This window comes from Natrix helvetica, assembly GCF_964273705.1.
Source record: "Natrix helvetica genome assembly, chromosome: 4".
NCBI lineage: Eukaryota > Metazoa > Chordata > Lepidosauria > Squamata > Natricidae > Natrix > Natrix helvetica.
In genome coordinates, this window is record NC_138550.1 from 137,689,917 (window position 1) to 137,705,023 (window position 15,107).

The window sequence follows — 15,107 nt, forward strand, 5'->3', positions numbered from 1 at the left end:
GACAACTGTATGAGTAGAATGCCATTTTTGAGTGATACTTGGATGTGTATTGCAAAGTAAAAGAATTGGAAAATTAGCAATAATCAGTCATATAAGGAAGATACAAACACTCAGTATATGTATCTTTAATTATATAATACTGTATTTGGAATCATATTATTAAAGGACTTGCATTATTATGTTCCATAGAACATCAAGTTCAAAAATACCCTCCACTATGATCAATTGTTAATTGGTTTCAGGAGGTATGATAAGTACTGAAAATCACAAATATCAAACAATTTTTTTCCATAAGAAATAGTGAGGCACGAGGCAACTGACACCATGTTCTAGCTTGTGTGTAGAATACAAAACAAATGATGAGTAGCAGGACAACATTTTCTCATCAAAATGTGTCGTGTACCAAATTTGATGAGTTTCAAAACAGTTGAGTATCAAGATACCACTGTACTAACTGCACAATATAACAATTAAAAAGACATAATGAAACACAAGAACAAAATGATTCATGACACAATACAATCTAATTTACCAAGAGTAGACTAGAACAGAATAACAGAGTTGGAAGGGACATTGAAGGTTTTCTAGTCCAACACCCTGCCTAGGCAGGAAACCCTACACCACTTCAGACAAATAGTTATGCAACATCTTCTTAAAAACGTCCATTGTTGGAGCATTCACAATTTCTGGAAGCAAGTTGTTCTGTTGATTAATTGTTCTAACTGTCAGGAAATTTCTCCTTAGTTCTAAGTTGCTTCTCTCCTTGATTGGTTTCCACCCATTGCTTCTTGTCCTACCTTCAGTGTCCTGAGTGTCCTGAATGGTCTCCAGAACCATTTAATAGCAATAGCAGTAACACTTATATACTGCTTCATACTGCTTTACAGCCCTCTCTAAGCAGTTTACAAAGTCAGCATTTGCCACAACAACCTGGCTCCGTATTTTACTAACCTTGGAAGGATGGAAGGCTGAGTCAACCTTGAGCCAATCAGGATCGAACGCCTATCAGTGGGCAGAATTAGCCTGCAATACTCCATTCTAACCACTGCGCCACCACAGCTCATTTACCATTATTCAAAATACTGACCAGGCTACCTTGGCCAGTGTAGATAATAGGCCCCCACTGAAGAACCATTCTGAAATCCCTGTTCCCCTTCCATCCCTAAAATGACATGCCATTAGTATTTTTTTCAAGGAAAGAACATATCAGACAAGTCAATTGCACTTGAAAAAGCCACTTCTGAAAGTAGTTGAGAGCTAAGTATACAAGACTTTATCACTTAAAAGCAGCCCTGGAATTATACCTTGATACCTATTGAAACCTCTTACAATTTATATCCCTGTGATAGCTTTCACTCATTGGCAAATACATCACTGCATTATGTACTACCTATAATTTATAAGTGGTCTTTAAAAGCAGTTCCATCTAAAGTGCATTGCATATGGTAATGAAGGCGTGACTCAGTACCGTCATTTCTATTGATATTATAATTATTATGTGTACTACTTTTATTATATTATGATAATTATATTATCAAGATTATCAACTATGTCCTAAAATATTATAAAATAATAAAATATAAATTATAATAAATTATAATAAATTATAATAAATTATAAAATATTATAATATTTTCTTTAAACCCTTTAGTATAGGAAAGATTAGACAATCTGAGCTAAATTCTCACTTGAAATAATAGATATAGCACTATGCTGTACGCAGCATTCTTCTGTGAAGAGCAGATTAATTAAGGCCAGTCTTTCCACCTTTAATATTTCCTAAATATATTGAGATTACCGCTCCCAGGATTCCTAACCCGCGTGGTAAAATTGTTTGAAAGTCTGTAATGTAAACAAATTAGCCATGTTGGAAGAATATTCTAAATATTCCTAGCACATTTCAAGAGTACTAGTGTGAGGACATCTGATTTGGCCAATTCCCGAATAAAAAAAAAGAGATCTATAATATATTTTCTCTTGAAGAGAACAATACATGCTTAGATATTTATTTTGCTTAATATTCCTTCACTCTGAGATACAAATATATATTAGTATCTCAGAGAAGGAATATTAAACAAAATAAACATATAGTATATACATTAGTATTCTGTATATACATTAATATTCTGTATTTTATATACATATACAGGTAAAACTCAAAAAAATAGAATATCGTGCAAAAGTTCATTTATTTCAGCCATGCAACTTAAAAGGTAGAACTAATATATGAGATAGACTCATTACATGCAAAGCAAGATAGTTCAAGCCTGATTTGTCATAATTGTGATGATTATGGCTTACAGCTCATGAAAACCCCAAATCCACAATCTCAGAAAATTAGAATATTGTGAAAAGGTGCAATATTCTAGGCTCAAAGTATCCCACTCTAATCAGCTAATTAAGCCATAACACCTGCAAAGGGTTCCTGAGCCTTTAAATGGTCTCTCAGTCTGGTTCAGGAGAAATCACAATCATGGGAAAGACTGCTGACAGTTATGCAGAAAAACATCATTGACACCCTCCATAAGGAGGGAAAGCCTCAAAAGGTAATTGCAAAAGAAGTTGGATGTTCCCAAAGTGCTGTACCAAACCACATTAATAGAAAGTTCTGTGGAAGGGAAAAGTGTGGAAGTAAAAGGTGCACAAGCAGCAGGGATGACCGCAGCCTGGGCAGGATTACAGGAAAAGGCATTCAAAAGTGCTGGGGGCTGCACAAGGAGTGGACTGAGGCTGGAGTCAGTGCATCAAGAGCCACTACATACAGATGGATCCTGGACATGGGCTTCAAATGTTGTATTCCTCTTGTCAAGCCACTCCTAAACAACAAACGTCAGAAGCGTCTTACCTGGGCTAAAGAAAAACAGACCTGGTCTGTTGCTCAGTGGTCCAAAGTCCTCTTTTCTGATGAGAGCAATTTTTGCATCTCATTTGGAAACCAAGGACCCAGAGTATGGAGGAAGAATGGAGAGGCACACACTGCAAGATCCTTGAAGTCCAGTATGAAGTTTCCACAATCTGTGTTGATTTGGGGAGCCATGCCATCTGCTGTGTTGGTCCACTGTGCTTCATTAAGTCCAGAGTCAATGCAGCCATCTACCAGGAGATTTTGGAGCACTTCCTCCCGCAGACGAGCTTTATGGGGATGCTGACTTCATTTTCCAGCAGGACTTGGCACCTGCCCACACTGCCAAAAGCACCAAAACCTGGTTCAATGACCATGGGATTACTGTGCTTGATTGGCCAGCAAATTCGCCTGACCTGAACCCGATAGAGAATCTATGGGGCATTGCCAAGAGAAAGATGAGACATGAGACCGAACAATGCAGAAGAGATGAAGGCCGCTATTGAAGCATCCTGGTCTTCCATAACACCTCAGCAGTGCCACAGGCTGATTGCTTCCATGCCACACTGCATTGGGGCAGTAATTGCTGCAAAAGGGGCCCAAACCAAGTACTGAGTACATATGCATGCTTATACTTTTCAGAGGTCCGATATTGTTCTATGTACAATCCTTGTTTTATTGATTGCATGTAATATTCTAATTTTCTGAGATTGTGGATTTGGGGTTTTCATGAGCTGTAAGCCATAATCATCACAATTATGACAAATTATGGCTTGAACTATCTTGCTTTGCATGTAATGAGTCTATCTCATATATTAGTTTCGCCTTTTAAGTTGCCTTACTGAAATAAATGAACTTTTGCACGATATTCTAATTTTTCGAGTTTCACCTGTATATTATATAATATATTCAAAGTCTAACATTGCACATTAAAATGCTTATTAAAATATTTCTTACAACTTGGAATGTTTGAACAATATCAATATAGAAGCTGAAGTTAAAATCCATGAAGAGAAATATTTACGTATGTCAGTCCTGATTTCTTTTTAAAAAAGGAAGTCTGTAAAAAATCATCCTTAATGCTGGGAAACAATGCTAACAAGATCCGTCTATCTTTTTTTTTTTTAGTTTAACAAGCCAGATTGTCCTCTTGGAGCAACATCATTTAATGGCTAATTAACCTATCAATTATTGTATAGAACATTGCTCCAAAACAATAAGGTTTGTCATGTGGCATCTGTCAATGGCCAAAGGGCTTTGAGATGCAAAGTAGGGCCATAGATAATAGTAATCATTCTCTTGGGTGAATCAACATCCTTTGACTGTGGCAGAGTTATGTTATCACAATGCTAACCACACTTCAGTTTGTTGTGAAGAATGGCTTTAAAAAAATGAATGAAAAAAGAGAAGAAGGAAATTGTTATTGAGGAAATTAGGTTTTGGGATGTTTTCCAGCACAGTGTTATTTCGCGCATGCAGCTGTATGCAAATTTTAAAAAAATCAGAGAGAGCAGACTAATTTGCACTATCACATTATGCAATACCTTCCACTTAGCAGTCTCTAAAAAAGAAGGGTAATATTTATGGTTCATAAATTATTTTCTCAGCTCTATGCAGTATTTCTTAAACATAATAAGTCTTTCAAACACCAAACTTTCTTTTTTTAAAGAAAAAAGGGAATATTAACATAAAATGTTTTAATCATATTCTTTAATTTTCCTTTTCTTTCCCTGTTATAAATGTTAATGAAATGAATGAACTTGCATGTGTATGTATCATCTGAGTTGATAAGAAAGTCTTAGAGTCAAGAAAATTGTTCTTTTTATCCATTTTAATATGAATGTTGATGGTTTAACTTTTGGTGCCCAATGTTTTAACCCTGCAATTGTTTTATTCTGTTATTTATTTTATACTACTGGTATGGAACCTGCCAGAGTTGTCTGATAGTGAAATGGGCAGCATACAAATTTAATAAATAAATAAATAATAATCACTTTTCTTCAGTATTTGGACCTTGATTTAATGAGTGCAGAAAATTCATATTCATTAAAGCTCATAATTGAATTCACTTTCATCTACATGTCATATAATGATTTTTAATCATTGTTTCAAGGTAAATAACTGAGGAGAGATTTGGGATTGTCTCTTCTTTTGTAGAAAGCCGTTTATCTACTTACTGAAACTGAATGAACCCAAAATCAGGACAGGTTCCAAAATTCCTTTCTTGGGCAAAATTAGTGTCTATAGAAGATCGATTAACAAATGATTAACTACCCCACGTAGTGATATTTTGTAAAATGACATCCTAGCTCTGCCTAAATAAGATCCGTGCCAATTTGGTTGTAGAAATTATGACTGCTATTATAGAAATTGATCTTCTGGCTGCAAACTTCACTTACAGACTATTGTACTGTAAATGCATGTGGAGCAATGCACTTAAATCTGATATTTGAATCTCAAAAACAAACAGAATAAACCTTCGAATATAATTCTGTTTTTAGAAACCAAAGAAACCTCTTCCAAACAATCAGCCTCTTTTTGGCCAACTTGCCACATGACAACTATCCACAGCCAACTTGCCATGGGACAATTCGCTGCAGGACCAGAGGTGCACTCAAAGAAAAGGTGGAATAGAATCATTAAAGAAAGGGTACAAAAGAAGGGACAAAAATTGAAATATTTTTAAATTTTATTTTAAATAATTAAATTGAATTGTTCAATTGTCCCGCAACAAATGGTCCCACAGCAAGGTGGCTGTGGTGAGTTGTCCCATGGCAAGTTGGCCATGTGAGTTGGCTGCAACAAGTTGGTTGTGGAATGTGGCAAGTTGTCCCATTCTGTCTTGGGGGGGGGGGGAATTCAGTGTCAATGTATGTGAGAACACTATTTACTGTGCGTCATCTTCCTATATAGTGTATTTTTTCATCATGCCAGCAGTAGTGTTGACCCATCCCATCTATTGCTCCCCAAAACATTAAGTATTATTTCCAAAAGATTACCATTCATGGACTATAAGAAACTTATCAAGCAGCTCCACAGAAAGCAATCTAGAAAATGTATTTGGGATATTAAGCAAATGCATATCGTTGAAAGAGAAAAGCAGACAAGATTATTTTGCAAAGTGGTGGCCTATAAAGGAAATACTTGTAATAAGTTTATTAACATCTGAATTGTGTTCCAAAAAGAACAGAAGAGCAGTGGAGCTGCAATATAAGTTTGTGTTCAAACTTTATATTGAATAATGGTGATAATAGTAATCTCACTGTAATCAATTCCCTTCTTTGTTCAAAGCAGATCAATAGGATATGAATTATGATAAGAGCTCCTTCATGTTGTATTTTGTACTAATCAGTGGGACATCTTATAGGAAATTAACAATAATGAAGCACTTGCAAAATATATTCAGATGCTGTGATGTTTCTAAACTTACAAAGAACAGAATCATTCAAGTCATGGTATTTCCTGTGACACTTTTGGGAAGCAAAATTTGATTTGAAAAAGCAAGAGAGGAAGCATACTGACACTTTTGAACTCTGATGTTGGAATGGCTCCTAAAATACCATAGATATCCAAGAAAGTAAATATATGGATCATTGAACAAATCAGTCTAGGATTTTCATTTGAGGAAGAAATTACCAGCCTCAAATTATCCTACTCCGGACCAAGCTCTTTAGAAAAGATTATAATGCTGGGAAAGGTGAAATTACAGAGGAGAAGAGGACAACCACGAGCAAGACAGGTGTATTCAGTTACTGTAGTGAAAGGGGCACCTGACTTACATGATAGAATGAGATACAAAACTCTTTTTTTACCTCTTAAAGTAGTGAGAGTCTAAAGGAGATATGGAGACCCAAGGTCAACTCTAATTCAGCCTTGAAATTCATTAGGATAAGATTGAGCCAGTCATTTGCTGGGTTTACACATTTTCCTAAACCATTACCTGTTTAATCACAGTTTATTTAACCAAGTCTCACAAAGTGCAGTGGCAGAGTTCACAACCCATTAAGCAAAAAACAAATAAACATGATTGTTTCTACAGAAATAAATTGGATAGATCAAGTCTTTCAACACAATCCAATTCATAGAGAGATTTTAAAAAATAAAATATGCAGGGATTATGGACTTGAAAGTATTTGAAGAAGTAATATAATATAAATATTATAAGTAAAATACCACCTACACCCATACTTGTGCAGTGAATGCATTTGAAAGTAACTATACAATGCAAACATACCAGAGGTGATATTCAGCAGGTTCTGGCCAGTTCTGGAGAACCGGTAGCAGAAATTTTGAATAGTTCGGGGAACTGGTAAATACCACCTCTGACTCCCCCCACCCCACCCCAATCTATTCTCTGCCTCCCTAATTGGGAGGAAATGGGGATTTTGCAGTATCCTTTTACTGAAGTGGGATGGGAATGGAGATTTTACAATATCCTTCCCTGCCACGCCCACCAAGCCATGCCCACCAAACCACGGCCACAGAACCGGTAGTAAAAAAAAATTTGACTCTCACCACTGAAACATACATACTGCTCAGTAAAACTGAAAATAAAAATATCTGTGCTTTAAATATATGGTACAGAGTATCTAAGTGATAAATATTATTAAATATATACAATGGGTACCTAAACATGATATCATTTTTACTAAGCATATGAGTCACATTATTTAAAAGAAAAGCTGTCTTGCTGCTTTTTAAGGTCCTAATAAGTATCCATTCTCCTAATAAGAATGGATCACTATTTTTCCTAACTCATGCCTCAGACCAGGAAGCAAATAAGGAAGATGACAATTTGGGCAAACCATTTCCTAGCTGAATTCAGAATATCTTAGCTCCAAAAGTCTTGAATAGAAATAGCATCTACAACATATGTACAATATGAGACTGTTTTGCTACTGGAAAGATACAGGTTGATAGATGGAAGAGTATAATTTAAAACTAGCTAAACTTAGTGAAATTTAGTGACAATAGATATAGTTAAATAAATAATTGATAATGATAATAATGTATATAATATGTAGTATTATGATAAGTAATAACTGGATATGAATATTGAATGGTACCCATGAAAGGAAGATTAGAAACCCTTTTGGGTTATATATAAAGGTTAATTTTTTTAAAAAAGAATTAAGTTAGATTCAGTTAAGTCTTGAATATTAGAGGGGGAAATGATATGATGCAGAATATAGTCAAATAAAGGAGGGATAATGATAACAACATACATATATATATATGTTGTATTTGTACTGATAAATAAATAAAGGGAGACTAGTATAGATCTATTTCGAGCTAATTAGCTCTCATCAGCTAGCCATACCCTTACTGGGATTTGAACCTGGGCTGTATTATATCTTAGGCAGGAGTCTTAGCCACTAAGCCACAGGCTCGCCTCCTTATCAGTTGAGCCAGGGAAATAGGTATGTATTTGTGTTACTACCCCTGGTATGCCTAAATATGGGAGGAAGGTCACTACTCCCTCTAGGCATACCAGGGGTTGTAACACAAATACATACATACATACGTACATACTTACGTACGTACATACGTACGTACGTATGTATGTGTACAACATAAGGAAATGGGATGTAAATTGTAAACAGTGATTTGGAAAGAAGGATTAGAAAACTTTGTTATTAAATATTATGGATGTTTAGCTAGAATAGGACATAAGGATTTAGTGTCATTGGAGGATTTTAGAAATAGTAAATGAAATGCCAATATGTGGTTATGTATTAAATCTTGGTATATATTATGATGAAGGATGTTTAAACAATTATAGTCAAATGAAAATGGAGGTATGATGATGGTAACATGTATAAATATCTGAGTTAAAATACTTGAGTTAATGTGAATTATGTTTCATGACTGTGGAAGAGATGCACGAAATTCTTTTTGTAACCAACTGATACATTTTCTACAGTATGTAAAGAAGGAAGATTTTATGTGTTGTGTTTGTTTTGAAAATAAAAAATAAAAAACTTTTATAAATAAAAAACATATGTACAAAGTACTAAATTTGATGCAATATTTAATTTCATCATTACTATATTTATCCTGGAAGAACAAGATTGTTAAGGACTGACATAGTTATATTAGTGTATAACAATTTTTTTTCTTTTCAATGCTTTTTTTAAAATCTGATATTAAAATGAGAATTAGGCTATCAGGTAAATGTCAACATGAGAAAAATAATCATTAAAATATAGATTCAGTATATCCTTCCCATCCTTTTAATAATTTTATAACATCTACTATTTGAAAAAGATTTCATTACATAATTACCATTTTAAGTGGTGTCCAGGGCCTTGACATTCAATAAATGTATGTTTCTCATTATACAGTGTTCATTAGTGAATGTTAATCAGAAAATCCTAAGACTACCATATAGTGAAAATAGCATTTTTGATTGGAGATATTAATGATGTGTTTAGCTGTCATGAAAAATTTGGCAATCATTAGTAAATGGATGATTCAGTTCCAGCAACATGTAATTAGGATAAATCATTCAATCAATGAATGTCTAGTATCAGGCTTTTTCCCCAATGTAACTGTTGAGATGGAGTCAGGCAGCCTATAAATTTAATCCATTATTATTTAATATTTAATTATAAATAAATGTATGATATAAATCAAGAGTTGGAGATCCATGACAGAAAAGGACATAGAAGTATTTAAATAAATTAAATGAAATCATAATGTTGAAAACACTAAAAAATTATGTTTTCTGTCCTATTTAAGAGGGATTAGTAGTTAATCTTGAAAGGCAATGCTGAAATAAGAAAAAGCATAATTAATTATGAACAATGAAGCATAGGATCCTGAGGATCACTCCCAAGTATGCTTACAATGACAAGCAAGATATTGTCAAACATTTAAAGTTGGACTCATGCCAGACAGACACAAACATAAAACCATTGTGTGTCATAGGAATCCCTGCCCCCTGGATAAACTGGGAACCTGTCACTTTCACTTAATCCAGCCTCCTTCAACTGGATTGCTTTTGTGTGAACAAGATGGCAACATCCCCTGGAAGCCACCAGGAGCAATTTGAGGAAAGGTAAGACATAAATCTAACTAATTGTGATGGTAATTTAGGTGAGTTCTACTGGTGGAATATATTAATATATAACTGAAATGGAAAGTAACATTCTCTTTCTAGAATTTTCAAATAATGAATCTTTGGTAATTAATTAGATGTGTAGAGTATATTAAAATAGTTGCCTTACCACCAAAAACAAGCAGTATGAAATCATATACCTTCATTAAGCAACAAAATATAAGCTTAGCAACACTTTGAAGAAAGAAGGGCTGTCAATAGGCAGTGGTGGGATTCAACCAGTTCTCATCTATTCAGGAGAACCGGTTGCAAACTTTTGAAGCAGTTTGGAGAATCGGTTGTTGGAAGGGATTTCCTTTTGTTTTTTTCCACTTTAGAGGGCTAATCCTATAAGGAAGGCAGGAAGGAAACATTCTGGTGTTGTTTCTAGCCTAATCTTGATTGCCCTGCTTACAGAAACTGCCTCTCCAGTTAACTCTTATTACATTATAAGAGCTAAGGCCAAACGTCCATCGACCTGAATGGTGTTGAGTTGGCCACACCCACAAGGTCACATGGCAACTGAGCCACACGTACCCAGCTGGTCATTAGGGCAAAGAACTGGTTGTTAATTATTTGAATCCTACCACTGTCAATGGGTTAATATAAAAGATCAGTAAGTAAACTTCTGGAAGAATCCGACAGAATTAACTTGCTAAATCAAAGATCCAATCAAAGTGATGCTGCAATAAAAGTCAGTAATAAAAATTATATTTCATAGGGAGGGTGTCATGCAGGATTGAGACGTCTGGTTTAAATGCCATTTATTTACCGCCTCAATTATACATTATAAGAATTATGGACCAGAGAAGAAAAGTTAAAACTTCATAATCACCTCACATGACAGAGCAAGAAAAGTCCATTCGTCTTCAAGAATATAACAGATGGCTTGCTACTGTATTCTTACTATCTACCCTCCCAGGCAGTTGTTCTCTGCTGTTGTACATCACGGCTTCCAAGAGTCAATTTCCAAAACAAAACCACTTTCTGCTAGAATATCCTGATACTAATACTAATAAAGTATTCACACATTTAACTTTATCCATTAGTGTTCAGCAAACTATTTGCAAGAGCTGAATTGCAATAATTAAACATAAGAAGTAAATAACTGAAAATGATAGGGCTTTTGCACTTTATTTTCAATATGAAACCAGTATCTTAACACAATTAAAATATAATTATTTTGCCAGCATATAAACTGTAAAGATGAACATGGAACTCATTTATTTTCCTCTTCTTCTTTTCTTTTAGATTACTGAGTTACAGTTTTAATTGGTTTTTTGAACTAGTTCATAATAACAGCTTGCAGTCTTTTTCAACATTGGGAACTAAATGTGAGTCTCTTTTCTTATGATTTACAGCAGTAGCTTCATTCCTTCTGGCCATTATTATTACACTGAAATGTAAGCCTTCAAAAGCCTACAGAAACAGCTGAGGGAATATGTTCTGCAGAAAGAAAGGCTAGTAACTCATTAGACACTAATTTAGTTGAATTCTTGGGCATTTTTCTCAATACAAGACTATATAGTTCAACATTGGAATCCATTTATTTATAACTCTTTGGTCCTTAAGTGTTTAAAGTGCTTGAGCATTCCAACCTGTCTTCTCCCTTGTGTGTCTTCTATGTTTCCAGCTTTCTTTATAGGGGAAAAAGAACAAAAACTGATTAAATGGATCTGTACAGTAATCCTGTTCAGAGGGCTCTTCTGCATGCTAAACTCAAGCTTGGGAACTGTTTTTTATAAAGAAAAAAAAAATCAAATGTACGAGAAGCATGATATTTTATTCAACTAAAATGAAATGTTATATATGAACAAATAATTTTTTGAACTTCGGGGGTGGGGAATAGCATCAGGCAAAATGTTAAATAATTCTTTTCTTTCTCTCTTTCTGCACTATCTCCAAGGATATAACTGAATGAAGGTAAAAGCAAAGTAAAACTTGTGTGAACAATTTTTGCAACTCATTTTATGTTTAGAACATACTGAATTTTCCAGAGATATAATCCTAAGCATCATAACAAAGAGTGTCTTGTGTCATATTCCAATTATTTTAGCACATGAAGCAAGATCTCCTTTGATTAAACCAATATTTAGAGGGGTTCTGATGGAATAAAAACATCTTCATGGTTCCTATACAATTTAGGGCAGTGATGGCAAACTTTTTCATCACTGGACCCATTTTTGTTTTGGCCAGCAAGATGTTAACATTCGAACAATTTCAGCAAAAAGTCCATAAAAGATTTTCAGTCATTAACAAATGGAGTTATTGTCTTTTTCCTGATCAAAGGTTAATTTTGCCATCTCTGCTAACCTTCACTAGCCATTCCTCCATCATGAATATTTCAGAACCTCTCAGTCTTTATGCATTTAATAATCTCACTGCAATCGCCATGTACAAAATAAATTTCCAGTTATTTGAAATGACCATACAAAATAATGCCGACTATACTGTTAGTTCCAACACATATTCATAATCATCTAGATTCTTTTCTTTTTCAAAACATAAAGAATCATCCTGCTGCTTAACCCATTTACATCCATAAGAAGTGTCATTTCTTCTTGTATTAATATTCTGATATTACACCAATGCCAGAATTGCTCTATTATTTATTTATTTATTTATTTATTTATTTTGATTGATTGATTGTGAAACATATACAAGATAGCAAGTATAGGTATGAACATAAACATGAACAAAGGAAGTAAATACAGATAAATGGGAACAGTAGGACAGGGATGGTAGGCACACTGGTGCGCTTATGGACGCCCCCTTTATGGACCTCTTAAGAATGTGGCGAGGTCCACGGTAGACAGTTTGAGACTGAAGCTGTGAGGGCTTGAGGCTGTAACATATTTGCTTCCAGGTCCAGTTCAAAACCCTGATATTTAATGTGACTCAAAATTTTGGAAATTGGATATCAACTTTGGTTAAATTTACTCCTCGCTGTGCATTCTCTGAGGAAGGCTATGGTAGAAATTCCCACCCAGAGAAAATGTGAGTGATGGGGCTATCAACAGATCCTGTGAGAAGCTGCTCCAGTCTTTGAAATATTCTGTCTCCCAAAATACAGAATATCTTTAATCTCTGGGCCATTAAGAATGTTCTTTACTTTTTGGAAGGGTTTTTGGGTTTTGATTACAAAGAACTGGCATGATTGAGTTAGCTTCAAGAATTACAATATTTTTATATTTTTTTAAAAAAAATGAGTTAAGAAGTAAATATTCCAAAATATTGGATGGATGGATAGATAGATGGATGAATAGATGGATGAATAGATGGATGGATGGATGGACGGACTTGTATTACTTCAAGTTTAAAAAGAATCATTGACAGAAAACATTATAAAACAGGGCAATTCACATGTCAAATTCTGAAATTTAACTCACTCTTCCTCTATAATTTGCATAACCACAGAAAAATTCAGTATGAGTGCTCCATTGACAGTCCAATAACAACTCCCCATAAATAATGGATACACTAAAGGTTTGAAATGATGCATAGTCATATAATTTCTTGGGACCGTTTTTGATGATGGAAATCTCTATGACACTTACTCAACCTCCTCCCTGTTTCCTGAGGGAGCTGCTTTTTCCCCCTATCTGACAAGTTAATAATGTGGCCTGTTATCCTGCCACATTTTCTTTTCAAATATGGAAATTTAAGGACATATGGAAGAGCCACAGGGAGAGACACCTATCTCCCTTTTGTCTCACATTGTCCTTTCCGTTCCCACCATTCTCCAGTGAAAAAAATCACAAAGGAAAAGAACTGTTATAGGATTTCATGCCTCTTCATACACTGGCATTAGAATTTGTGGAGATTCATATTTTATGAGGCTTTAAATCGAATATCCTAATTTTTAATGTTCATATTTATATTGGTATATTCAGGGCATGTAAAGTATAAAATATATACAGCAATTAAACAATCAAATGTATTATCTTGACATATAGTAATAACACCAATATTTCAACATATTCAGAGTTTTCCAATTTGATAATAAACAAATAGTATGAGAATTACCTTCTGTATTTTATTTCTTTTTTCCACTTTCAGATATTATTTTCCTGAGGCATAAGTATAAAAATGACAGATCATATGAACATGAGAAGCTGCAATATTTATCCAAATAAGACCCAACTTTAAAATAGCTGATAAAGAGATCTAATGAGTGCCACAGATTCATAGAAAAGTCCCATTGAGTTCTGAATTTTGTCCTGACAGAAGCTAAACACAGTTTTATCTGGCAACCTTTACTCAACAGAATATTGTTTTAGATGTAAAAGTTATATGTTGCTATTATGACTCATTATCATGACTCCATCAATATCTCTTTAAATACTTTTTAAGTCATCCAAGTTGTCAATCATTCCTACATTTTGTGGCAGCAGTTTTTTATATGTGTGAAGAAGCACACATTTTTTGTCTGTTCTAAATCTACCATTAGTAAAACTTCAATAGATGACCTTCAGTTCTAGTATTCCAGGATGGAAGGAATGCCTGTTCACTTTCCTTGCATCTGAATTTTGTTCACTTCAGTTATTTCTTCCTATTTGTCATTATTTTTAAATTTTAAAAAAGGACATTGCTAGCTGCACCCAATACATCTTGTGGAAGGACTTCATTAACACATTTAAAAGCCTCCGTTGTTGTATCCTTTACTTATAAAGAATTAGTTTAACTACTTAATTGTTTTATTTTCTTTATTTGCATTTTCCCACTTTACATTGTTCTTTTTGTGTTGACCAGAATTGAATATATTATTTCAAATGAATCTGTATCATGATATTACAGTTTTATAGACATTATAGACTTTTATTTACTATTGCTTTCTTAATTATCTGTAACACATATTTCACACTCAAACCCCAATTCATCATTTTATTGCCAGTTTTAGATTAGTAGGGTGAGAAAGGCTTTCTTCTTTCCTGTTAGTAAACACTTCAGCTAAGTAGTTCATTTGGCATTGTAACAGCTGGAAAATATACATGGTCTTTCAGTACCAAGGACAGCTCCAGGATTCTGGCTTTCTGCATGGCAATTCCTAATTACGAATAAATTACTATGACTATTTTATTTGATGATTGGATTCTTACCTTGTATTTTAGCAGCAGGATTTGACAAAAGAACTCAAAGAAAATTTAGTGAGCTACTTTGCTAACA